The 26,926-nt window shown below is 38.8% G+C and overlaps 1 long non-coding RNA gene and 1 pseudogene across 1 annotated transcript; both read left to right on the top strand.

The window, feature by feature from the left end:
* Window positions 1-313: 313 nt before the first annotated feature.
* Window positions 314-7,999, top strand: LOC141493408 (uncharacterized). The gene is made up of 2 exons (XR_012470205.1): window positions 314-1,563; window positions 3,946-7,999. It is a non-coding gene; the product is annotated as an uncharacterized LOC141493408 (long non-coding RNA).
* A 12,163-nt stretch (window positions 8,000-20,162) lies between these two features.
* LOC141494263 (cyclin-A2-like) lies at window positions 20,163-22,905 on the top strand (annotated as a pseudogene).
* Window positions 22,906-26,926: the final 4,021 nt, after the last annotated feature.

The following is a 26,926-nucleotide window of genomic DNA, read 5'->3' as shown; positions in this document are numbered from 1 at the left end:
TAAGTGGTCCATCTTAATCAAGCCCTAGCCCTGGAGTCAGGAGGGCCTGAGTACAAATCTGGCTTCAGACACATAAGTATTACCTAGCTGGGTGACCTTGGGCACTTCACTTAAAACCATTGCTTTGTAAAAAACTAAAAAAAATTCTCATTAACCAAGTTTATCTATTTTGTGGGTTTTATTCTAAAACCAACTCTAGTTTGAGTGATTCATTTAATACTTTTACTTTTATTTTGATAAATTTCTGTTTTTCACATTTTCAAATTTAGTATTTAGTTGATTTTTTAATTTGTTCTACTCTATATTTTTTCATTTCATTGCCTACTCCATTGATCTCCTCTTTCCCTATTTTAATTCATGTAGATATCTAGAGTTATATTCCCCTGTTAACTGTTTTGTCAGAAACCCATTTGGTTTGGTATTATGTCTTGGTGAAATTTCTTGTTTCGGTGCTTTGTTGTTTGACTCCATCATTCATTAAAATTTAGTTACCAAAGAAGAGGAGGCCTTGACAAGGCAGACTGACATATTTCCCCACAGATACTACATTCAGATTTATAACTCTTAGGTAGATGAAAAAACCAGTATTTTCCCTTTTTACCCGAAATGCAAAGGTTTAGAAACTTATTTAACTTTGTCAAATGTACCTGACAATAGAAACAACTACCAAGGTTATTATCTCATTTAATTTTCACAAAACCCTGGGAGCTAGAGTCTATTATTCCCATTTTACAAATGAGGATATCTTAAGAAAAATAGTGACATGCCCCAGGGTCACACATACACACATCTAGTATCTTGAATTTGGACCAGGACTCAAGTCTTCCTAATTCCAGATCCAATGTTTTATCTTCTGCATCATTTAGCCTGTAGTTAATTCTGTGCTTAGGAAACACTATCTCTCAAGTCTGTTCTTTGCATTGCCTCTGGCTCAACTCTGGAATTAATTTTCATTCTCTCTCCAGCCCTTGGGAGTCAGTCCCGCTTTTTCTTCATGATTGAATAAGAAAATGAAGTTTTCTTATAAGTAAGTTCTTTTGAGCCTGTATGAGGATGTGCCTTTCTCACAAATTTACCCACCTCCTCCGGACATTCCATAGGTGATTTGGCTGCATTCCAAAGACTCCAGGAGCCAGCCACTCCTTGGAATACACAGGTAGTACTGGGGAGAACTGGCTATTCTCACAGTATTGACCTTGTTCAAAGTAAAATCTTCCAGCCCCCTATGGCATTTCCTTGAAGTCTTCAAACTGCTAGACTTGTAGGCTTTTCCCATATTACTGTTAAAGGAACTCCCTCCCAACTAAATTAGCATCTAGCCTTCTCTGTTCTCCACTGATAAATATTCTGAGGCTCCAAGCATTGGCAGGAATCTCACCCAAGGAGAATTGATTCTGCCTGGGACTTTTCTCTCTCTCTCTCTCTCTCTCTCTCTCTCTCTCTCTCTCTCTCTTTCCTTCTTTCTTCCTTTCTTTCTCAAATCGGGACTTAACAGAAAAGCTGGACAAGAACTTGGGATCCCCCCAGCCACGGACTGTTCAGAGTTGGTGCTCCCCCGAATTGGTGATGTTATCTTTATCTTTTTCTTCTACTTTGATTATAGTATTACTAACCCATTGTCTTTAATGTATTAGTTGCTGTATTGGATGTTATTGTAATCAATCTACTCCTTGTGTTGTGTAACTAAAATACTTTCATGTTTTTATGAGTGTCAGTGAGAGTGTTATTTGTAGGAACGAATCCGAACCTCATTTCAAATCACAATACATAAATTGGTGTAGTCAGCAGGACTCGTGCAAATGCTATTTAAGACAAGTATAGAGACCCCCGTCCCTGTTGAAGTACCGGGATGGGATAAACCCACCTTTTCTTCTTTAGCAAAGGTTTGGGCTCAGAATACAGGCTTTTGTGAAAATTGGGAAAGCAGCTTTAGGGATGGAAAGCCTGGCCAACTTACTAAGTGCTTAAGTAAAATTACCATAGAAAAGGGAAAGGAGATGAATGGCATTTGCAGGTATGTCAGGCTTTGGACAAGAAGGAGGAAGAGAAAGTTCAAATGGAGGAAGAATTGATTGATTTACAGGGGTAAATGTATATAAAAAAAGAAAAAAAGAAAAGAGGGAGATTGATAAAAAGAAAGTTCATACTATGGTGGGGGATGCAGATACATATGATTTGGTTTTAGTTGGAGCAGCCCGCTTATAATACCTTAATCCAGAGGGTGCCCCCTTGGAACGATATTGCTTCTTAGTGAAAGCAGGGAATTCTCTGGCAGAAGTTTTGGACAAACTCTCCCAACTGAAGAACTTAGGCAACTACACATATACTGATGGCAATAAATCTCGATATAGGAGTGATGAACATGCTGCTGGTCAGTCTATTGCTCGGTCTCTCATAAGGTTAATTACTAAAGTTTAGTTCTTTGTTCTGTTTTGTTTTGAAACTGGGGCGAGACCTCTTTGATGGATAGCAATCCTAGTATATTTAAAAAAAAAGAAATTTAGGTAAAACAAGTTAAAATAATGATGAAGGTAGGCCAATTACCCAAATAAGGAGTACTCAGTGATGATTGTTCTCTTTCTCCCAAAGTACATATTAGTACATTTTAAGGGGGATACCTCTCAATTTACCTGATGAAAAATTATTCTTGCAAAAGTACAATGACCATCACAATCTGTAAAATTTTAAATATACAAGGGAATTAGGGACATTGAAAAAATCTTGCCCAAGAATTTGTAAATAGAACTATGCCTATTTAGATGCAAAAGTAAGGTTTTAAATAAATCATTGGATCTGGTCATGAACAGTATCTGTTAAAATAAAAGAAGAAGAGGAGGAAGGGGTGAATGAAGTCTGAAATATGCTTAGATAGTATGTTGAGAGAAAATGCAAGTTGTGTAGTCTGAATACTGGATTTAAGGACCTGTGAAGTGATTAATGAAAGGGGTGCAAAGAAAAATGAGGAGGCACAGAGAAGGTTGAGTTCTTTTTAATTTATGAAAGTTAAAGCATGTAGAATGAAGGTATGAGTAAGTTTGACTTTGTATGAATAAGATGTTGGTTTTGGAAGTTTTGAAAATTCATTTAAAATCAATGTAAAGTAGGAAAGAACATAGAGAACTATGAATCAACTAATAAGTTATGGAATTTCTTCTGGGATTGGGCAACCTAGATTTGTACTAAATTGATATGTGTTCTTAAAGATGATTGGAGCAATTAAAAAAATTTTATTTTATATATTAGACTGCTACCTGTGGGAGAGAACTATACTCCTTTTGGATGATTGGTAGCTGCATATTGGGCATTAGTAGAAACGGAACAGTTTCCCTTTAAATCATGAAGTTTTGTTAAGGCCCCAAATAACTATTATGAGCTGGATAAATGGAGACTCTGATCTCTCATATGATAGGACATGCACAGAAGTCCAGTATAATTAAATGGAAATAGTACATACAGAACAGAACTAAACAATGAGAATCTGGTGTCTTTCCCCTGCCTGAGAAAGTATCTGAATTAACCTCAGTGCAGTCTCCACTGACCACTCCCCCTTAAGGCAGTTTCACCAGTCAAATGGAATCAAGGATTTAATGCCTTGAGTACTGAACAAAAGAAACACACTTGGTGAACCGATAGCTCTGCTGAATATTTAGGACAAATTAGGCATTGGAAGGCTGTAACAATTAATATTTTAGAAAGAACAGGAAAGCAGTCAGTGGGCAAAACTGATGGCTGTCTGTCAAGTATTGAAATAGGAGAAGGGGAAACAATGTCATATTTTCTTTTTCCTCAGACACCTGGGTAGTGGCAAATGGCCTGACCACTTAGATGACCATGTGACATGCAAAAAAAATTAGAATTTTTATGGGAAACAAGTTTGGGCTTATGACATGTGGAAAGATAAATGTATTTGGGTCCAGTATACTAATGTCTCAGTCTTTCATGTAGATACCCATGCCAGTGTGTGGCCACTCTGGAACGTGAGTATAATGCCCAAGCTGATGAACTCTTAAAAGCAGAAGAAAAATTCCTGCAAATGATGCCCCTGGGGAATAGGGATGATTTGACGCTGGGAAAATGGATTCACATTACTGCAGGTCATCTTGGCGCTCTTGCATCTTACAGGTGGGCATTGGCTAGAGGAATTAATATTCCCTGAGATATTTTTAAACAGATAACTCTGGAGTGCCCCCAATGCCAGCTCTTCAGTCAGTGCTCTGTACCTCGGACTGTAACTGGAGAATTAGCTGGAAGCACTTTGCCTGTCCAAATTTGGCAGATAGATTATATAGGCCCATTGCCCCTAAATCAAGGGTGCCAATATGCCTGTACTTGTGTAGACACCTATTCAGGAATATTAATTGCTTGCCCATATAGACGAGCAACTCAAAAGAATACTTGTAAGACTATTGATATTATTTCCTTATATTATGGCACCCCCATGCAAATCCAAAGTGATAATGGCATTCATTTTAAAGGAAAAGAAATTGATATTTACTGTGGGCATAATAATATCAAATGTATATATCACATCCCTTATTATCCACAGGCAGCTGGATCTATTGAAAGAATGAATGGCTTATTGAAAGAAAAGTTGAGGAAAAAATTAGGAGGCAATAATTTGAATAAATGGAAGGAAAATCTATTTTAAGCTTTGAAGCAATTGAATAGTAGACCATTGGCTGATGGAGAAGGTACTCCATTGTCCAGAATGATGACTCATAACTTACAAATAAGGAAAGCATCTAACATTCCTACCATACAATGGTGGAAATTTCATAACAATGCTAGGGAACCTTGGAGGGCCTCACTTGGGTCCGCAGGTTATGATTTATATGTAGTGCATGATGTGGAAACAAAACCTCAAGGCCAATTATTATGTAATACTGGTATTGGGGTCAAACTACCTACTGGTTATTATGGTCAGCTATTCTCTACATCCAGCTTGGCCAATAAGGAACAAATGCATGTACTAGGAGGAGTGATAGATAATGATTATAGAGGAGAAATTACAGTTTGTTTACATAATCCCTATGTGTCTGAAACCTACTTCTGTAAGACCAGGGAGAAGATATGTCAGATGGTTGTATTACCATACCTCATTGGACACTGGATAAAAAGAAATCAATCCCCTGATAAAATTACCAGAGGGGATCGAGGATATGGTAGCTAAGATGAAATACACTGGGTACCTAAGAAGATAATCCCAGGAACTAAAGTATGGATAAAAAGACATCCTACAGAAGCTCCTAGGCCAGCTGAGTTAATAGCTCAAGGGAATAACAACACAGTTATTGCTTGTTATTCAGGAGGTAACTCTTGGTACTACATTCCATTAACCCAGATGTTTATTCACAATTAAGTGTCTCATAGGCTTCTGGCTTTATACGGAAGCACAGACTTGGACTCCAAGAGCTCAACTAGCAAATTCAGGAATCCAGATCTGGTTGACATTGAAATACATCACTAAATCTAGACAACAAGGAGATTTCATCTGTCCTGCATACAGCAAATGTAATATTGCTAATTGGACTATTGCTAATTGATCTACTACTGATGCTAAATTTTATAGAGCCCCATTACCTATGTCTGCCCTCCTAACAGGACCTTCTCCTATAACTATTCTTACCTCTTCATTGGTTAATCTCTCATGTTGTATTACTCCTCTCCACTTTACGCTCCCAACATTACGGGATAAAGTAATAAGACAAAGATTTACTGAAAATTGTACTACATGGAATATAAATAACTCCACCCTTAATATAACTATTCCCCTTAATAATCAATATTTGTTTTGCATCAATGCTTCTGTAATAACCAATTGCGATACTTCAGTACATTATTCATTATTATTGCCCAAAACACCACCCACTGATCATCCTCTATCTCTATCTGTTGTTCGTGTCCCAAAATCATGTATTAATGCCTCTATTGCTCAGCACAAAATTGTACTTCATTATAATGTGTCCTTTCCACCTTTATTGCCTTGTACTAGATTTAAAAGAGCCTGGTATGACACCCTACTTGGCAGGGCAGGAACAGGTTTGGGTATAGTAAATTCTATAGATCTTGAGACCTTGGCCAGCAGACTGCGCAGTGCTGGACAGGATGTATCTCCAGCTTTGACAATTAATGCTAATTGGTTGCCCACGACGATCCTGCCACACCAAAATACTTTAAAATACCAAGGGCAATTCTTACAAGTTTTTAATGATAGCATTCTAGCTAATATACAGATTGATGCTAATGTAAGTGCCCTGTTTAATTGGACCAAATGTTCTTTGCAAAACATGTACACTTTAATACAAAAAGAGAATGCTCAAAGGTTATTAAAAGAAGGAGATACCAACATTTGGGATGTAGCATTACCCTATATGGCAAATTATTGGAAACAGATCAAGCCTGAATGAGCTCAGTGTACCTCCCTTTGGTGTAGTGGGACTGTAGTATATTATCAAGTTCATATATGGAAAATGATGTGTCAATTCCATGTGATTCCTTTTGTGTTACATGATTATTTTGCTTTACCCCATAAAATAGTAACTATATAGATCAAGACAATGTAACTTATACTTTACAGAACTGTACTTTCACTAACAAAGGCATCCTGTGTGAGATGATGTATACGTGGTTGGAGCCCTGCCTTCTCTCACACTCCTCTAACCTTTGTGACTTAACTGTCTATCCTTTTTCCAACTTTTCAATGTTATATGAAGTATCTTCTCAACACATTTGTTTAACCTCTAATAATAGTCCTGATTTAGCTTCTGTCTCTCAGAAACCTCCCTTTTCTGGATGTTTTACTAACATCTCTTTTTTACACTGGCAGGGTGATGATTTTTACTTTTCCCCTCATACAGATGTTGTTGTTAAGAATTTGACTTGGGTACCCAAATTGTTATCTCTTCCCCATACTTCTTTATCTTTACAACCTTTAATTGCTATTCGTAATCAATCTTATGTCCTAAAGAAGCTGTTAGAGCCTGATCAGCGAGCTTTGAATGAACATCCAATACAGACTCACACAGTTGCAGGACATTTAGTCGAGGCCTCTCATTTAGTAACTTCTGATACTAATCACCATTGGTATGATTTCCTGTTTAAACCAGCAACTGCTACTAGATAGTTTAACAGTTTAGCTATTCCTATATTGTTGTTAATGATTTTCTTGTTATTATTATGCCTTCGTAATTTTTATATGTACATTAAACTGAAACAAATTTACAATAGGTTTACTCCTATAGTCCCATCCTCATACATTTCTCGTGACCTTAAGGCCAAATGAATAAGAAAATGAAGTTTTCTTATAAGTAAGTTCTCTAGAGCCTGTATGAGGATATGCCTTCCTCACAAATTTACCCCCCTGAAATTCCATAGGTGATTTGGCTGCATTCCAAAGACTCAAGGAGCCAGCCACTCCTTGGAATACACAGGTAGTACTGGGCAGAACTGGCTATTCTCACAGTCTTGACCTTGTTCAAAGTAAAATCTTCCAGCCCCCTATGGCATTTCCTTGAAGTCTTCAAACTGCTAGACTTGTAGGCTTTTCCCATATTACTGTTAAAGGAACTCCCTCCCAACTAAATTAGCATCTAGCCTTCTCTGTTCTCCACTGATAAATACTCTGAGGCTCCAAGCATTGGCAGGAATCTCACCCATGGAGAATTGATTCTGCCTGGGACTTTTCTCTCTCTCTCTCTCTCTCTCTCTCTCTCTCTCTCTCTCTCTCTCTCTCTCTCTCTCTCTCTCTCTTTCCTTCTTTCTTCCTTTCTTTCCCAAACCGGGACTTAGCAGAAAGGCTGGACAAGAACTTGGGAACCCCCCAGCCACGGACTGTTCAGAGTTGGTGCTCCCCGGAATTGGTGATGTTATCTTTATCTTTTTCTTCTACTTTGATTATAGTATTACTAACCCATTGTCTTTAATGTATTAGTTGCTGTATTGGATGTTATTGTAATCAATCTATTCCTTGTGTTGTGTAATTAAAATACTTTCATTTTTTTACGAGTGTCAGTGAAAGTGTCATTTGCAGGAACGAATCTGAACTTCATTTAAAATCACAATACAATGATGTACCTCTGAACCTCCTCCTAGACAAAGTCTTTACTGATTTTCTACCACTTCCATCTTACTTTAACTTTGTATTATGAGAATACTTTTATAAAATTGTTTTTTCTCCCCCATTGTAATGAAAGATCCCTGAAAAACAATTTTTACTTTGGGATCCTGACATTTAGGATGCTTTATGGGAAATAAAAACCCAACACGAATGCATTGTAGTTGAGGACCCAAAGTCAGATAACTAGGCCAGCATCAAACTGGGGTCTTCTGAATCCAGATCTTTCCATGGTACCATGATTTCATGGATGTGCAGAATTTTCACATAACAGAGGCATTCTAGCAACAGAAATTACACTGTAGCTTAGGGCTCAGAGAGAGAGAGAGAGAGAGAGAGAGAGAGAGAGAGAGAGAGTCCTATTGTTTGTGTTAGGGGCACAATTAAATCAAGATCTTCCTAGGAACAGCTGGGTGGTGCAATTGATAGAGCTGAAGTCAGGAAAACTCTTCCTGAGTTCAAATCTGCACTCATATATTTATTAGCTCTTTGACTCTGGTCTAGTTACTTAATCCTGTGTGCCTTAGTTTCCTCATCTGTAAAATGACATTGAAAATGAAATGACAAATCATTTCAAAATCTCTGCTCAAAAAACCTCCAATAAGGTCATGAAGAGTCAATAGCAATAGCAACAAACTTCCTGACTCCAGAGTTCTCTAGCTAGATGAGATGACACATAATTTTTACTTTCATTCTATTTTTCTTTTATTTTGTTGTTTTTATTTTTATTTTTTTATTTAAGGCCATGGTATTAAGTGACTGGCCCAAGGTCACACAATTAGACAACCATTAAGTATCTTGAGGCCAGATTTGAAATCAGGTCTTCCTGACTGGAGGGTCAATGCTCTCTCCCCTGCACCATGTAGCTGACCCATTTCATGCCATTTTCAATTTAAAATCCTTTACTTATTTTCCTTCAAAATTTCCCCTTTTCCTAGGTGATAAGCAAAAACACCAAAAATCCCTTGCAACGAATGTACAGTCAAACAAAACAAATTGTCACATAGTCAAGGTTCCCAAAAATGTCTCCCTCACTATACCATTCTCTCACCTTTCTGACAGGAATCAATTGCACTACCCAGCTGTTCCTAGGAAGATGTTGATTTAATTATGCCCCAAACACTTACTAACAATAGGACCCTCTCTCTCTCAAGACCTTAGCTAAAGCGTAATTTCTGTTGCTAGAAGGCCTCTGTTCTGTGAAAATTCTGCACATCCATGAAATCATGGTAATATGGAAAGATCTGGATTCAGTTGTCAGTCCATGGGAATCAGGGATGGTAACTGTATTAGTCCTAGACTTCAATTTATCAAAGTTGTCTGATGATACCAATTTGTTCTAGTACTGCTACTTCCACTGTGCATTAGCAAATTAGCTCACACATATCTTCTCAGATTTCTCTAAACTTGTATCTCTGTTACATACAGAAAGTCAATATTTTCCTCTCCATGGGATCTCTTCTCTTGAGATCTGTGACATGGTATACGTGAGATCTCCCTTGCTTTATCAGGGAGACACCATGTAACTATGGAAGTGAAGCATATGAAAGTCTTTGAAAAGCTTTAAAAATACTACCCCAAATGCCAGGTATAGACAGTGATTAGATCATGTCCTTTGGGCTGCCAATTGCTCCTTCATGATCATGTTTCCTATATCTTCTCTGTACAATATGCATTTAGGACATATTCTTAGGTGCCTAAGGTGTAAAGGTAGGTCATATTCTTACTTTCAGATGCTTAGGGAGATAACTCATATATCTACAGGATATCAAAGGGATCTCTCTGAAGCCAACCCCCATGAGAAATATTCGAAGACCTCATCAGGTTATCTCCAATAGAGAAAGAACCCTTTGGGGTTTCCCAAGGTAATGTTACAATAATACCCTCACCTCATTTCTCTCACCAACCCCCCTCTATTCCAAATGCCTTTCCCTTCTTATTTCCCCCCATTTCTTCCTCTTGGCCTGCAAGACAACTAATACCCAGCAACATCAAACAGCCCCTGTGTGGGAACACAGGCTATTCTAACAGCCCTGCCACATGGACAGTCTCAGGAGCTGGCATGCCGCCCTGAGAGTTAAGGTGCACTGGAGTCCGTGGGAGCTGGTCATTCTGCCCCACAGCTCAAGGGCACAGGACACAGCTGTGTTTTATCAACTCACCCCAATGTACCCCCTTATCCTGTAATGCAAGATACTGCATGTACACTGCTTGTACATCCCCATTCCCTCATTTTCTTTGTTCTACCCCTCAAGACCTAACAGTATATATGTAGAAGCTAAGAAGTAATAAAATTGAGCTGGAAGCAAAAGGTAGTGGTGGCTTGACTCCTTATTCTCAGTTCCCCTCCAGGAGGGAGGTCATTGCGATGGGCCCCAAGTTGAAGCAAGTCACAACACCCTTGTGCACCAGGGCCAAAAATCTGTTCTTTCATGAATGAATCACTATACAGGCCCTAGCTCCCAGTCCTGACCTCTCCCCACTTAGATGGGGCTGATGTAATTGAGTATACTAATAGTTTTCCTAATATTGAACCAACCCTACATTCCTGGAATAAATCCTACTTGATCATAATGTATTATCCTAGTGATGACTTGTTGTAATCATTTTGCTAAGATTTTACTTAGGATTTTTGCATCTATATTCATCAGGGAGATAGGTCTATAATTTTCTTTCTCTGTTTTAACTCTTCCTGGTTTAGGTAAAAGTACCATAATGGTTTCATAGAAAGAGTTAGGCAGAGTTCCATCTTTCCCTATTTTTCCAAAGAGTTTTATATAGGATTGGAACCAATTGTTTCTTAAATGTTTGGTAGAATTCATCAGGCCCTGGAGATTTTTTTTTAGGGAGTTCAGTAATGGCTTGTTGAATTTCTTTTTCTGAGAAAGGGTTGTTTAGGTATTTAATCTCTTCTTCATTTAACCTGGGCAACTTATATTGTTGTAAATATTCATCCATTTTACATAGATTATCATATTCATTGGCATAGAGTTGGGCAAAATAATTTTGAATTATTACTTTAATTTCCTCCTCATTGGTGGTGAGTTCACCTTTTTCATTTATAATACTAGCTATTTGGTTTTCTTCTTTCTTTTTTTAATCAAATTGACCAGAGCTTTATCAATTTTATAGGTTTTTTCATAATACCAACTTTTGGTTTCATTTATTAATTTAATAGGTTTTTTTGCTTTCAATTTTATTAATTTCTCCTTTAATTTTTAGAAATTCTAATTTGGTACTTAATTGGGGATTTTTGATTTGTTCTGTCTCTAATTATTTTAGTTGCATGTTTAGTTCTTTGATTTCCTCTTTCTCCAATTTATTCATATAAGCATTCAGAGCTATAATATATCTCCTGAGAGTTGCTTTGAATGAATCCCATAGGCTTTGTCATGTTGTTTCATTATCATCATTATCTAGGATAAAATGGTTAATTCTTTTTATAATTTGTTTTTTGGTCCCCTCATGTTTTAAAATGAGGTTATTCAGTTTCCAATTTGTTCTGGGTCTGTATCTCCTTTGCCCAATATTGCACATGACTTTTATTGCATTGTGATCTGAGAAACATGTATTCACTATTTCTGCCTTTCTTCAGTTGATCATTAGGTTTTTATGTCCTAGGACATGGGCAATTTTTGTATAAGTTCCATGTACTGCAGAGAAAAAGGTATATTCCTTTCCATCCCCAATAAGTTTCCTCCATAAATCTACCATATCTAATTTTTCTAACAATCTATTTGCCTTCCTAATTTCTTTCTTGTTTGTTTTATGATTTGATTTATCTAGATCTGATAGCGGGAGGTTGAGGTCTCCCACTAGGAGGGTTTTGCTATCTATGTCTTCCTGTAATTCTTTCAGCTTCTCCTCTAAGAATCTGCATGCTGTCCCACTGGGTGCATATATATTCAATATTGAAATGACTTTATTGTCTATGGTACCTTTTAGGAGGATAAAGTTTCCTTCCTTATCTCTTTTAACGCTATCTATTTTTGCTGCTGCTTTGTCTGAGATAAGGATTGCTACCCCTGCTTTATTTACTTCAGCTGAAGCAAAATATATTTCGCTCCAACCTTTTACCTTTACTCTATATGTATCTCTCTGCTTCAAATGAGTTTCTTGTAAGCAGCATATTGTAGGATTCTGGTTTTTAATCCACTCTGCTATTTGCTTACGTTTTAAGGGAGAGTTGATCCCATTCCCATTTAAGATTATGATTACTAATTCTTTATTGCCCTCCGTGCTATCTTCCCTCTGTTTGTATTTTTCCCCTTCCCCCCTTTTATCCATATTCCCCACTCTTTTGTTTCTGACAACCACCCCCTTCAGTGTGTTTGACCTCCTATATCACACCCTCCCCTTTCCCCTTTCCCTTTTTCCCTTTTCCCTTCCCTTCCTTTTTTATTGCCCCTTATTTCTCCCACTCCCTTTCCCTTTCTCTGTCCCCCTCCCCTTTTCCCCTTTTAATACTTGAAAGGTTAGATGTTCTATAAGTAAACTGAGTATGTGTAGGTTGACTTAAACCAAGTCTGATAAGAAGAAGATTCACGTGTTTCTCCTCTGCTCCCTTTTTCCCCACTATTACCATAGGCTTTTTGTACCTCTTAGTGTAACGAGATTTACCCCCATTCAATTCCCTCCCTCCTCCCGTCTCTTTCCTGTCCCCCTTTTTAGGGCAGTAGTGTTGTTTTTTTTAGAACATTCTATCTAAGTCATAGAAAATTCTGAGTTTCTGACCCTTCTAGTTCGGTATATTCTATCGAATAGAGTCTAAATTCCTGAGAGTTATTAGAGTCTTTCTCCCGAATGGGGTTAAAGCCAGTTACATCCCATTAGATAGTCATCTCATGGATAGGTCATGAATGTCCATCATTTCTGGCAAGGTGTATTCTCTCCATTAGAATTACATTTATTGCATTTTTTTTCCTTTTACTGCCCCTCCCCTTTTTTATCCTTTTCATGTGTCTCTTGAACCTCCTGTTTGATGTCCAAATTTTCTGTTTAGCTCTGGACTTTTCATGAGAATTTTTTGGAATTCTTCCATTTCATTAAATGTCCATCTTTTTCCCTGGAAGAGTAGGCTCATCTTTGCAGGAAAGTAGATTGTTGGCGGCATTCCAAGTTCCCGTGCTCTTCAAAATATCTCGTTCCAGGCCCTCCGATCCCATAATGTTGATGCAGCCAGGTCTTGCATGATCCTTACTGTGGCTCCTTGATATTTAAATTGTTTCTTTCTGGCTGCTTGCAGGATTTTCTCTTTTATCTGATAGTTCTGCAGTTTTGCCACAACATTCCTTGGTGTTTTCATTTTAGGATCTTTTTCTGGTGGGGTTCGATGTATTCTTTCAATAACTAATTTGCCCTCCGATTCCATGATATCAGGGCAGTTTTCCATCACTAGATCCTGTAATATTAAGTCCAGGATTTTTTTCTCTACAATGTTTTCAGGAAGTCCTAAAATTTTCAGGTTGCCCCTCCTCGATCTATTCTCAAGGTCAGTGGTTTTGTTGATGAGGTATGTTACATTTGCTTCTATTTTTTCTATTTTTTTATTTTGTTTAACTGACTCTTGCTGTCTCGTGGAGTCATTAGTTTCTGTCAACTCTGTTCTTTTTTTGGGGGGAGGAGTTTTCTTCATTAACCTTTTGCAACTCCTTTTACAATTGGTCAATTGTACTTTTGAAAGAGCTTTCCATTTGACCAATTGAGGTTTTGAGAGAATTAATTTTTTTGCATTTGCCCATTTGAGGATCTGAGAGAATTGTTCTCATTTTGTAATTGTCCAATTGATGATCTGAGAGATTTATTATCTTTTTGTGTTTGCCCAATTATACTTTCTAAGGTTTTGTTTTCTTGTTGCGAGGTACTGTCTCTCCCAAATTTTTAAGTTCCTTCCTTATTTCTTTGAGGAAGTCTTTCTGTGCTGCAGACCAGATTATATTCTACTCAGAGGTTCCAGGTCTCTCTGAGTTGGGGTCTTTCCCTTCCAGGAATTTTTCTATGGATCCACCTTTCCACTGACCCTTCTTCGTTATGCTAAGACCTTGAGTTGGGGGGGGGGGGGGCTGGTTCACTTGGGCTTGGGATCACTAAAGGCTTTACTGAGTGCAGTTTCTCTGTCTGGCCAGTAGGAGGTGCTGGTTGCTTTCTCTGGAGTGTCTGTGACCTGGGTTGAGAGGCCTTCTCCCTTTTCCAGAAGGGAGGAGTTGGAGCTATTGAATTCTTTTGCCTTCAATCAGTGGTGGGCTTTACCCTGGCCTGAGGTCATTCCTCAGCTGGGCTGGTTCTTAGGCTCACACACCTGGGCCTGAGGCAGAAGTAGTTTGCAATTGTTTGTTTTGGAGGAGGCCTCAGTGCTATGGAGGCCTGGGCTCAGAGTTTCTCAGACTGAAGGAACCCAGCTATGGCGTCCACAGCTCTCCTGCACCTGACCTCTCCCCACAGCCCCCTCCCCAAGCTCCAGAGGGACAGGACCGACACCAGCACCCCTGCTTCCCCACGGACCCAAGCCCCCTTTGTCCAGCCCCACCACTGATCCAGCAGGTCCCGCTCCCCGGCCCTCAGACTCTCGGTTCCAATTCAGCTGCCACTCTGGCTGATCCGGGTCTGATACTTACCTGCCCGAATCCACCAAAGCTGCAGCGGGAGAAAAATCCTGAGGTAGATGCTCTTTTTTCCTGGCTTTTCTCTCTGAGGTCTGTGAGTCAGACTTCCTCTAAGAGGTTTGTTTCATGTAATAGATGGGGAAGATATCAGGAGACTCTAGAACTGTGCCTGTCTTCTCTCTGCCATCTTGGCCAGAAGTCTCAGGATTGATTTTTAAATAAAAATACAGCCATAAAATGGTTTTACTGGCCTGAATCCAAAACTCTAAAGCTTTTGATGAGTCTTCTCTAGACTTGTTTTAATGCATCTATCCCAGCAGACTTGGAGGATGGGGTGAGAGGAAGGAAGGGATTGGCATTTGGAATGAATGAGAGTTAGTGGATGGAATGTAGTAAGGGCACTGACATGGGTTTATATACTGGGATCTCTAAAAAGTTTCCTCACCAATTGGTGGCATCCTATGGGTTGGTCTTTGAAGACAAACCATCTGTGTCTCTTTCACATCTCTTTGACATTCTCTATAGCCTCATTTTGATAGACTTTCCCAGGATTCAATGTCCTGGTGATCAGGCTCTCTGAGAGTTGTTTTCGATTTACCTTTGATTAATTAAGACCTTGGTGTCCCATGGACCTCTGCTTTTGGATGTTCCTCTGCTACTGGCTGTATTGATTCACTGTGTTCAAACTGGAGTTGCTGTAAATCCCATGTATTAGGGTCTGGATTATCCTCAGTCTCATGCTCAGGGCTGACAGGGGATGCAGCAAAGGACTTAGGCTCCAGCAAAGATGTTTCCTTGTCATCGGCACCAAGAGGAAGAGTGCCATCATCAGTGGGATTAGGGGTCAGCTGGTCTGATCCCTTTAATATTTCCCTTTGATATTTCTCATTGAGTAGTTCTTGAAGTGTCTCAGGATCTGTTCCCAACCCCATAATATCCTCAGGCTGATGGGAAGGGTTGACTTGAAGTGTTCCTTGGTGTTTGAATTGGAGTTGAGGTTGAGTCTTCTTTGGCTAAGCCCCTTGAATATAATAAAGTTGAGCCTCTGGCCTGTTAAGTGTTAAGAGTCCACATTTCTGTTTTTGGTCTCATTGGTTCCCTGGGATGAAAATATTTGTGTAGCAGGGTCTGATCAATGGCCACATCTGTAGACTTAGGGGTTATGCCTAGGTGGTAGTGACAGGATATTGAGTTTTCTACTCCAAAAATTGGAGAAAACAGTATTTACCCTGCTCCACATGTTTGTGATTTTTTGTTGTTCTGTCACTTGCTCTGGTGGTTTGGAGGAAGGGATGGGAGGAAGTAAGTGGAAAGGGATTTCTGACAAAGTATTCATTTCTAAAATATATAGAGAACTGAAACAAATTTATATTTAAAAAAAGCCAGCCATTTCACATCTGACAAATGGTCAAAGAATATGCAAAGGCAATTTACAGATAAGGAAATCCAAGTGATCCTTAGACATATAAAAATTGTTCTAAATGATTACTTATTAGAGAAATGCCAATTAAAGCATCTCTGAGTTACCATGTCACACCTCTTGGACTGGCCATATGACTAGAAAGGAAAGCGATAAATGTTAGAAGGGATGTGGCAAATCTTGGACACTAAGACACTGTTGGAGGAGCTGTGATTTCTTCCAAACTTTCTGTAGAGCAATTTGGAATTATTCCCAGTGGGCAATAAAATGTGCATGCCATTTGGTCCAGCGATACTGCTCCTGGATCTATACCTGAAGAGATCATGAAAAAAGGTCAAAAACATCATTTGTACAAAAATATTCATAGCAGTTCTGTTTGTGGGGCAAAGAATTAAAAATTGAGTGCCCATCAATTGAGGAACAGCAAAACAGATTGGGGTATATGAATGTTAAAGAATACTATAGCTCTATCAGAAACCAGGAAGGATGGTTCTATAGAGAAGTGTGGAGGAATTTGCATGAACTGATGGTGAGCTAGATGAACAAAACTAGAAGACTATTGGACAGGATAACAGCAACAAGGGGTTAAGGATCAAACTCAATGGACTTTCTCATTTCACCAGTGCAAAAATCAGGGACAAATTTATGGTATCTGAAATGCAGAATACCATCTGTATCCAGAGAAAGAATTGTGGAATTTGAAGAGAGACCAAAGATTATTATCTTTAACTTTAAAAAAAGTTATTTTCTATAATTTTACTACCTATTTTAATTTTTTATTCTTTAAGGATATGATTTCTCATCACATTCAATTTAGATCAATATATATAGCATGTAAACAGTGCAAAGACTAATACACTGCCTTCTGTGGGGGGGGTAGGGGGAGGGAAGTGAGATTAGGGGAGAAATGTAAAAATTCAAAAATAAATAAATTTTTAAAAACGTTTTTCCTCTTGTATTGAAATAGCAATGATTTCTCTGTCTGCTATTGATATAGTTAAGTATGCTTATAGAGTTCCTAATATTGAACTAACCTTGCATTCCAGGTATAATTTCTTTTGATCATGGTACATCATCCTATACATAACTTGTTCTAATCATTAAATTTTTCCTAAAAAATTGCTCAATTTGTATTTAAAATAGTTTGCATCTATACTCATTAGGTAAATTGATCAAAAACTTGATTTCTCTGTTTTGACACTTTCAGCTCTAGATGTCCACAGTGCATTGCTGTCAGAAGAATTTTTGCAGAACTCCTTGTCCCTTATATTCACAAATAGCTTATATCCAATTGGAACTGATTGTTCCTTCAAAATCTCACAGCCTCAGACACTTCATAATTACCTAGCTGTTTGGCCTTGCAAAAGCCACTTAATGCCATTGTCTTGCAAAAAAACCCTAAAAACAAATACAAAAACAAAATTTGATCAAAATCACTCAGGAATCTATCTGGACTAGAAGATGGGGCATTTAACTATTTAATTTCCACTTCTTTTAACCTGGAGAGTTTATCTTTTTTTTAAGCCTTCATCCATTTCACTGAGATTGTCAAATTCCTTGGCCTATAGTAAGGCAAAATTGTTCTGAATTATCTCAGTTACCTGCTCCTTAGTGGTGCATTCACCTTGTTCATTTCTGCTACTATTCATCTGGGTTTCTTCCTTTTTTACAGCTAATTAACTGGAGCAGTTACATGGTCCAGCATAATTGAGCACTGGCCCTGGATACAGGAGGGTCTGAGTTCAAATCTGCTCTCAGACACATAATAGTTATTTAGCTGTGTGACCTTGGGCAAGTCACTTAACCCCACTATCTTGTAAAAAACTTTAAAAAACCCTCTAATTAACCACGTTTATCTATTTTGTAGCTTTTATTTGAAAATCAATTCCAGTTTTATTTATTCAATGATTTTCTTACTTTTGTTTTAATTTCTGTTGATTTTCGTAGTTTCAATTTAGTATTTAGTTAATTTTTAATTTGTTCTTATTCTAAATTTTTTCAGTTAATTGCCTAGTCTATTGATCTCCTCTTTCCCTATTTTAATTCATGTAAAATTTAGAGTTATATTCCCGTTAACTGCTTAGACTGCAACCAATTAGGTTTGATATATGTCTTGGTGGAATTCTTGTTTCTGCTGCTCTGTTGTATTTTATTCCATCATTCATTAAAATTAATTAGTAATGAATTAATTTTATGTCTGTCTCTCCATGGTCCTTTCTTGAATTGTGACTTTTATGGCGTCATCATCAGCCAAGGATGGATTTAAGTTTTCTTCCATTCTTCTTTTGATTATTAAGTTTTAAGGTACCAATACACTCTGTTTTTGTAACATTTCCAGCCCCTTATCACTTATTTCAGCCTAACTCCCTTTCTACTTGACCATTACTACTGTGATTCTTCTCCACATGGCAATATCAGATGCTTAGGGAGATAACTCACCTCTCTCATTTATCTACAGGATATGAAGGGGATCAAACCCATTAGGGCTGCAGCACACACAGTATGACTGCTACTGTACTTTTGGCAGGTGTCAGCCCCTCCTTAAGGACCACTCCTGAGTAGTACTCAGTGTTCCCTACCTGACACCAGATGTTCCCCATTCCTTAAAGACCAGTCACATTTCTCCTAGCATAGAAGCACTTATTTCAGCCTCCCTTTCAACTTGACCATTACTACTGTGATTCTTCTCCACATGGCAATATCTGTCAAATAATCCTTCATCCTCTCTAAAATGCTTAACCAAGGAGCTTTCTCTACCTCTTGTCTATGACCTGTCTGCTGAAACTTTTAATTTTTCTCTTTTCCCCCTTGTACTTTGGGACCTGGAAACACAATGATTGGTCTCCTAGAGATAAGGGGAAGCTCTGACTTCAATGATGACATTATGATAATTGTGACAATTATGACAATTATGTAATTATATGACATTATGATGTCATAATCCTCTTAAGAGTATTAAATGACTGTGCAGCAGGTCCAAAGATTCAGTCCGATTGTGGGTGTCTGAAGAGGCAAATTGAATTTTCTCTCCACACCAGGACTTAGTTTTCTCAATAGAGAAGTGTTGCATTCTGAACCCATTTTCTTTTATCATACTGTAGAGATAGAGTTCCTGAGGCCTCTGTTCTTATTTGGAGGCTTTTGAGAATTGGTCTGCAGGAAACGGACTGACCAAAATTTGCAAACACATATTTTCTGATCTCCTAGACTTTCTTACTGGTGAGAGATCCTTTAGGCATGGTTTTGGAAGGGGTTTTAAAAAGGAAACCTTTTTTCTTAGGAGTAAATGTGATAGGCAAAGACTCCCAGGCCAACAATAGGAGATGTGATCTGCACTCACCTCACACGTTCTGGGTTTTTTTTAGGCAAACCAAGTTAATGATTTGTACAAAGAAATGAAAAACAAAATTTTGGATGTGATCTTTATTCAAAATTATTTTAATTACTTATTTACTATAAATAATTTTTTGAAACAAGAAAGGAGAAGGAGGAAATATATGCTTAATAAATAGAGAAAGGAATTAAGGATAAATAAAAAGCAGTTTTTAAAAATGTTGAATATGTTCTGAATTACTTACAATTTTGTCCCTAAAAGACATAAACCAAATAAAAAATTTGGGATCTTATTTCTTCAGCTTCTTGCTGGCTTCCAGGGAAACTCAAAAGAAGGGAAAGTTTACATATGCTTTTAAATTTTTCTATCAAATCTTTTGGTTTTGAAACTTGCTCTTTCATATATTTAAAGAAACAGAGAGTCATAGAGACAAAAAAGTACATGTTCAGTATAGCACTGTCAGGATTCAATTTTGACTGTTCAGATCTCACGTAAATGCCCCTCTAAACTTTACTTGTCTGTCACTAGACCAATCTACTTCTCCTATGTCATTGGGTCTGAGTGTTCTCTGCAAACTTTTGTTTCCAGTTTGGCTGAGGCTCTCTGGTCCTAAGGAAACTGTAGTACTGTTAGTCAACAAACATGGTATTAGCAGCTGCCCTGATGCTATAGATTAGAAATAGGCAGGCAAACATGGAGGTGAGTTATCAGGAAACCCCTTCTGCAGAAAGTAGTGTTTCAACAGAGCTGCAGGAATGCAAGCAGGGAGTCATAAGAGGTGGAGGTGGGTGGGTTGTGGAACAGAGTATTCCAAACATGGGAGACAGACACTGACAGGGGATGGAAATAGGAGATGTTCAAAGAATGTAGAGAATGTTAATGGTCTCAAGGATGAGGCCATGGGAAAGATTTAAAGGTAAATGTAGGTACTGAAAAGCAACAAAGTCATCAAAAGGACTATGAATCTTAATGTCTGCATTCTTAGATAACTGCATTTCTACAGTTTTTTGTTTTGTTTTTGTTTTCTTCCCACCCTCAGGATATTCTTGTGGCTGAAATGTGGAGAAGCACTAGAATATTTCCCAGTGGTGAGAATTTTCATTTTCATTCAAAAGATCTTTCTATTCCTCCTCCTCCCTCTACACCTATCCCATCTTTATAGGTGGATTTTCCATAACTGACTTTGGGGCAAATACATTAGTCTCTTTAGGAGTCAAGATATGTTAATCAACAATATAGAGGTGTTGAAACTCTTTAACTCCTGAAATCAAGAGGATGTTGTTAAATGAGAAAAAAAGATTTCTAAATGGTTTAGTTTTTTTTTTTAAGTTTTTTTTTGCAATGCAAATGGGGTTAAGTGGCTTGCCCAAGGCCACACAGCTAGGTAATTATTGAACCCCTGGTACTCCTGACTCCAGGGCCCCTACTTTATCCACTGCTCCAGCTAGCCTCCCCTAAATGGTTTAGTTTTTACAGGAGAAATGTGGTTTTATAAGCTGTGTTAAATGGGGATCCATGGATGATTAAAACCTCTCAGAACAGTAATTTTTTTTAGTTTTTCTTAAAATTTTGCATTCCAAATTCTCTCTGTCCCTATGTGTCTCTCTCACCCATTGTAAAGGCATACATATGAACCATACCTGTGAAATGCTGTAAAACATATTTCTGGTTTGGCCATTTCCCAAAAGCAAGAAAAATAAAGTGAAAAACATTATGCTTCAATCTGACTTCATCAGTTCTCTTTCTGTAGGTTGATGGTAGCACATTTTCAAAATTCCTTTATACTTGTCTTGGATCACTGTATTTATCACAATAGTGAATCATTCACAACTGATCATCAGCATCATCAGAATATTGATGTTACTGTGCACAATGATCTTAGTTCTTTTCACTTCACTTTGCCTTAGCTCTTCTAAAACCTGTGATTTCCCATGTGAGATTGAGAAGAGTCCTAAGAAACCTCTAGGGTGGACATCCCCGATCTTAAAGACAAAGAAAACATCAAGAGAAACCATTCGACTTGACCCAGCCATTGGTGATGCATCCTATTTCTTGTCAAGGATACAATGCATCCTGTACTCAGTGGCCAAATGGCCTGTCCCTCAGAGGAGGTGTTAAGCATGTGATTTTCAGGTTAGGTGCAGTTTTAGTGTTCAGTCATGTCCCAGTCTTAATGACCTCCTCCTGGGGTGTTCTTGACAAAGATACTAGAGTGGTTTAACATTTACTTCTCCTGCTCATTTTTCATATGGATGGGAAACTGAGGGATAAGTGACTTACCCAGAGTCATACAGCAGTGAGTGTCTGAGAGCAGTTTTGGACCGTGGTCATCTCGATTTTTGATTCAGCCACTACCTAGAGTACACTTGTGTTTACCTTCATTTTCTTAAGAATTTAACAATCATAAAATGAATACTAAAAGATCCTGGACGCCGGCCCGGAGGAGAACCAGGAAAACATCCACCCGGCCAAGCTCGGCGGCGCCGAGCCCGCCAGGACTCCCAAAGTGGGCTACATGAAGAAGCAACCGGATATAACCAACAGCATGCGTGCCATCTTAGTGGTCTGGCTGGTGGAGGTGGGAGAGGAGTACGAACTCCAGAATGAGACTCTCCACTTGGCTGTGAACTACATCGATAGGTTCCTGTCCTCGATGTCGGTGCTGCGGGGAAGCTTCAGCTGGGCGGGACGCAGCCATGCTCCTCGCCTCAAAGTTTGAAGAGATCCACCCGCCAGAAGTGGCCGCGTTTGTGTATATCACGGATGACACATACACCAAGAAGCAGGTGTTAAGAATGGAGCACCTGGTGCTCAAGGTGCTTGCTTTCGACCTCGCTGCCCCAACCATCAACCAGTTCCTCACTCAGTATTTCCTCCATCAGCAGCAGGCCAATTCCAAAGTGGAAAGTTCAGCCATGTTTTGGGGAGAGTTAAGCTTAAATGATGCTGACCCTTACCTGAAATATTTACCACCAGTTACCACAGGAGCTGCCTTTCATATAGCACTCTACACGATCACCAGGAAAAGCTGGCCTGAGTCATTAATTGAATAGACAGGATACACCTTGGAAAGTCTTAAGCCCTCCCTAATGGATCTCCACCAGACCTACCTCAGAGCACCACGCGCAGCAGTCTATACGAGAAAAATACAAGACACCCAAGTACCATCGTGCGCCCCTCATCAATCCTCCACAGACACAAAACTTGTAAGGTGCCCGCGCTCAGAGCTGGCTCTCCAGCAGGGCCGTGCTGGGTGCTTTCATCGGCCCAGCTCTCTTCTTACTTCTTGAAGCTCGAGCAGTCAGTTACAGATTATAAAGTACCTTGTTTTGATTTTTATGATTTTAAATGTAAATTTTTCTATGTGCAATTGTCCTACATATTTAGCTGCAGATCTAAGTGGTGTGTTTATACAGAGTGAGGAGGCGAGCCCACCCCTTAGGATCAGAAGGTGCTGAACCTGGCTCCCTTACAGTGTGGTATGAGAGCCCAGGAGGAGGCTGTTCAGGATGTCAAGTTCAGAATGCTGGCGGCCCTCCTGGTGTCAGCTCATATCTATTTTCCCAGCCCCTGAGCTCAGACACACTCCTCCAGGGCAGGACTGGGCAGTGTTCCAGTAGGGAAGGATGCCGGTGGAACCATTGGCCTTTTCTGCCGGTCCCTGCCAGAGTGCCCTGTCTTGCCCATTGCCTGTGCTGCCAAAACAGCTCTCCTGGAGTGTCAAATAGAATGAGATTTTAAACCAGAAACCGTATGTAGCCCTTCTTCTTGATGATTCGTGCCACTCATGGACTCCCAAGGACCGGAGGGAGCTGATGGGCAGAAGGGCACGACTCCCAGGCTGCTCCAGATAGGGGAAGCCTGCATTGACAGTCCACGCCTAAGTTTTCTTTGTAGGCTTAGTGATGTTGACCAAACTCAAAATGGAAGGGAGGAAACTCCAAGTGATCCTTGGTAGTAATTATGGATTGTAGAGCTAGTAACTAGCTGGATCCAGGGCCTGACAACAAATTAGTATCTGATGTGGGATAGAAACAAGCCCCATTTTTCGGGTAAAGGAAATAAATTTTAAGAGATTGAATGATTCTGTGGCCCAGCTGCCCCAGGATTGGTCTCCAGGGCCACAGACCCTGCACTTGTCTCACAGCTGCCTACACTAATAGATTCAACCTCTCAAATTAATCCAGTTACATGAGATACTTTTTTAGATGCTTTTATTTTAAATCAAGAAAAAAATAAACAATCCCAAATATTTTCCAATAATGTACTTTGAAAGCTCTGGTTAGCTGCTGTCTTCCTTTTTTTCTTTCTAATTGCTTTTTAACTTGAGACTTTTTTCCTGTTTGGAGTTGGCCTGCATCCTGTAAGCAGATGAAATCAAAGCATCTGAGAAAATAGACATTTCATTTAGTTAGATGTTCCCTCAGCTTCTGCAGGGAGAGGAGCCTGGTACCTTCCAGGCTCCTTGTCAACAGAGCAGGACCCAATCACTGCCTGGGACCCTCGCTTCTGTTGCCAGGGTCCCACTAGACTTTCACACTTAATTAAGGAAAAGCAAATGCTAGGCCCTGTGTCCCTTTGAATAATGATGAAAAATCTTTTGTCAGGACCACAAGCCTGTGGTGCCTTCCCTCTGAAGCTATCAGGTACAATGAACTGTCCAGTAGAAGGCAGGCCAAGGACTTTCTTTAAAAAATTTCCTTCTCCAACCTTCATGTGCTTTGGTCATAGGAATTTACTATAATCAGTATAAGAAGGACCTTTGATGGCCATTTGCTGAGATTAAGGTGAGATTTAGCTACTTAAATATGCATTTTAAAGTTTTACATTTGCAGAAGATAATGATATTGAAATATAGTATCAAGAGTTGGGTTCACATTTGCATTAACATGAATAACTGCTGAAATAAATCAGAAATCAAATAAAAAAATTAAAAATCATAACTAAAAGATCCTTTGCACATGACAGTTTATTTTCTTAAGATTTTAAAATAGAAACCTATAGTGGATGAAATCTGTCAAGAGAATAACACAAATAGAAAGGTTGAGAGAATATAGAGAAAAGAAAAAGGTTATCAAAGTTAGGCAACCAATGAGATTTTATAGAGAGGACATTAGGATCCTCTTATCAGTCATATCTGCTTCCAATTATAATTTATAAGAATCACACTTACACTGGAGAAGGGAATGTATATACATATATATATATATATATATATATATATATATATGTAAATAACAAAAGGATGCCTCTCTCCTCCTCCAAGATGTTCCTTATTTTGTGCTTTGTTCACCCAGTAAAGGAAACTGATTAGGTAATATTGAATCAGGCTAAATCAACAGACTACAAAGAAGAGGAGGCCTTGACAAGGCAGACTGACATATTTCCCCACAGATATCACATTCAGATTTATAACTCTCTCAGATATTTGAAAAACTAATATTTTCCCTTTTTATCAGAAATGTCAAGGTTTAGAAACTTATTAACTTTGTCACATATACCTGAATATAGAAATAACTACCAAGGATATGGTCTCATTTAATTTTCAGAAAAGCCCTTGGAGAGGCTATTACTTTCATTCCACAGATGAAGAAACTTAAGAAAAATATTGACTTGCCCCAGGGTCACACACATCTAGTGTCTTGAGGTTGGACCAGGACTCAAGTCTTCCTAACATCCAGATCCAATGTTCTGTCTTCTGCATCATTTCGCCTGGAGTCAGTTCTGTGCTTAGGAAACACTCTCTCTCACATCTGTGCTTTGTATTCCTCTGGCTCAAGTCTGGAATTTACTTTCATTCTCTCTCCTGCCCTTTGGAGTCAGCCCCACATTTCCCTCATGATGGACTACTCAACCTCCTCCTAGACAAAGTCTTTACTGATTTTTCCCCTTTCTATCTTAAATAATTTTTATCTGTATTATGAGAATACTTTTATATCTATGTATTTTCTGCCTTATTGTAATGAAAGATCCGTGAAAAACAATTTTTACTTTGGGACCCTGATATTTAGGATGTTTTAGAGGAAATAAAAACTCATCATGAATGCATTGTACTTGATGACCCAAAGTCAGATAAGTGGCCAAGCATCAAACTCAGGTCTTCTGAGGCCAGATCTTTTCCAGAGGACCACGATTTCATGGATGTGCAGAATTTTCACAGAACAGAGGCCTTCTAGCAACAGAAATTACAGTTTAGCTTAGGGCTTGAGGGAGTTTTTTTGAAATCCTAGGGGGTCCTATTGTCCATAAGTGTTAGGGACAAAATTAAATCAAGATCTTCCTAGGAACAGCTGGGTTGTGCAATGGATAGAGCCTGGAGCCAGGAAGACTTCTCTTCCTGAATTCAAATCTGCCCTCATACACTTATTAGCTCTGTGACTCTGGACTGGTCACTAAATCTTGTGTGCCTTGGTTTCCCCATCTGTAAAATGACATAGAAAATGAGATGACATTATTTCAGAATCTCTGCCCAAAAAACCTTCAATAAGGTCAAGAAGAGTGAGTCACAAATGAACAGCAACAAACTTCCTGACTCCAGAGTTCTCTATCTGGTAAGCCGGGATGACACATAGTATTTGCTTTCATTCTATTTTTCTTTTGTTTTGTTTTATTTTTTCCTTTAAGACAGTGGGATGAAGTGACTTGCCCAAGGTCACACAGCTAGACAAGTATTAAGTGTCTGAGGCCAGATTTGAAATCAGGTCCTCCTGACCGGAGGGTCCATCCTCTCTCCCCTGTGCCACCTAGCTGCTCCATTTCATTCTGTTTTGTAATTTAAAATCCTTTACTTATTTTCCTTCAAAATTTCCCCTTCTCCCCTTGTGATAATGATGAGCAAAAATGTGGGAAATCCCTCGGTATGAACATAAAGTCAAACAAAACAAATTGTCACATATTCAAGGATCCCAATAATGTCTCCCTCACTATTCCATTCTCTCACCTTTCTGCCAGGAAGATGGATACAGTTGTCAGTCTTCAGGAATCATGGGTGGTAACTACACTAGTTCTAGTGCTTCTATCTCTTACAGTTGTGTGATGGTACCAATTTGTTCTAGTACTGCTCCTTCCACTCTGCATTAGCACATAAGCACATGCATATCTTCTCAGATTTCTCTAAACTTTTATTTCTGTTCCATACAGTAAGTCAATACTTTCCTCTCCTTGGGATCTCTCCTCTCAAGATCTATGAGTTGGTGTAAATGGGATCTCCCTTGCTTTATCAGGCATACATCGTGGATTTATGGATGTGACGCATATGAAAGTGTTTGAAAAGATTACAATATTACCCCATCTGCCAGGTATAGACAAGGTTTAGATCCTGTCCCTTGGTCCACCAATTGCTCCTTCATGTTTGTATTTCCTACATACTCCTCTCATTGCAATATATATTTAGGATTTATTCTTATTATCAGATGCGTAAGGTCTTAAGGCAGGTCATACTCTTACTTTCAGATGCT

Source organism: Macrotis lagotis, chromosome 7, assembly GCF_037893015.1.
Source record: "Macrotis lagotis isolate mMagLag1 chromosome 7, bilby.v1.9.chrom.fasta, whole genome shotgun sequence".
Lineage (NCBI taxonomy): Eukaryota > Metazoa > Chordata > Mammalia > Peramelemorphia > Peramelidae > Macrotis > Macrotis lagotis.
Note: the sequence above shows the minus strand (reverse complement) of the source record. Positions and strands in the feature narration are given on the sequence as shown.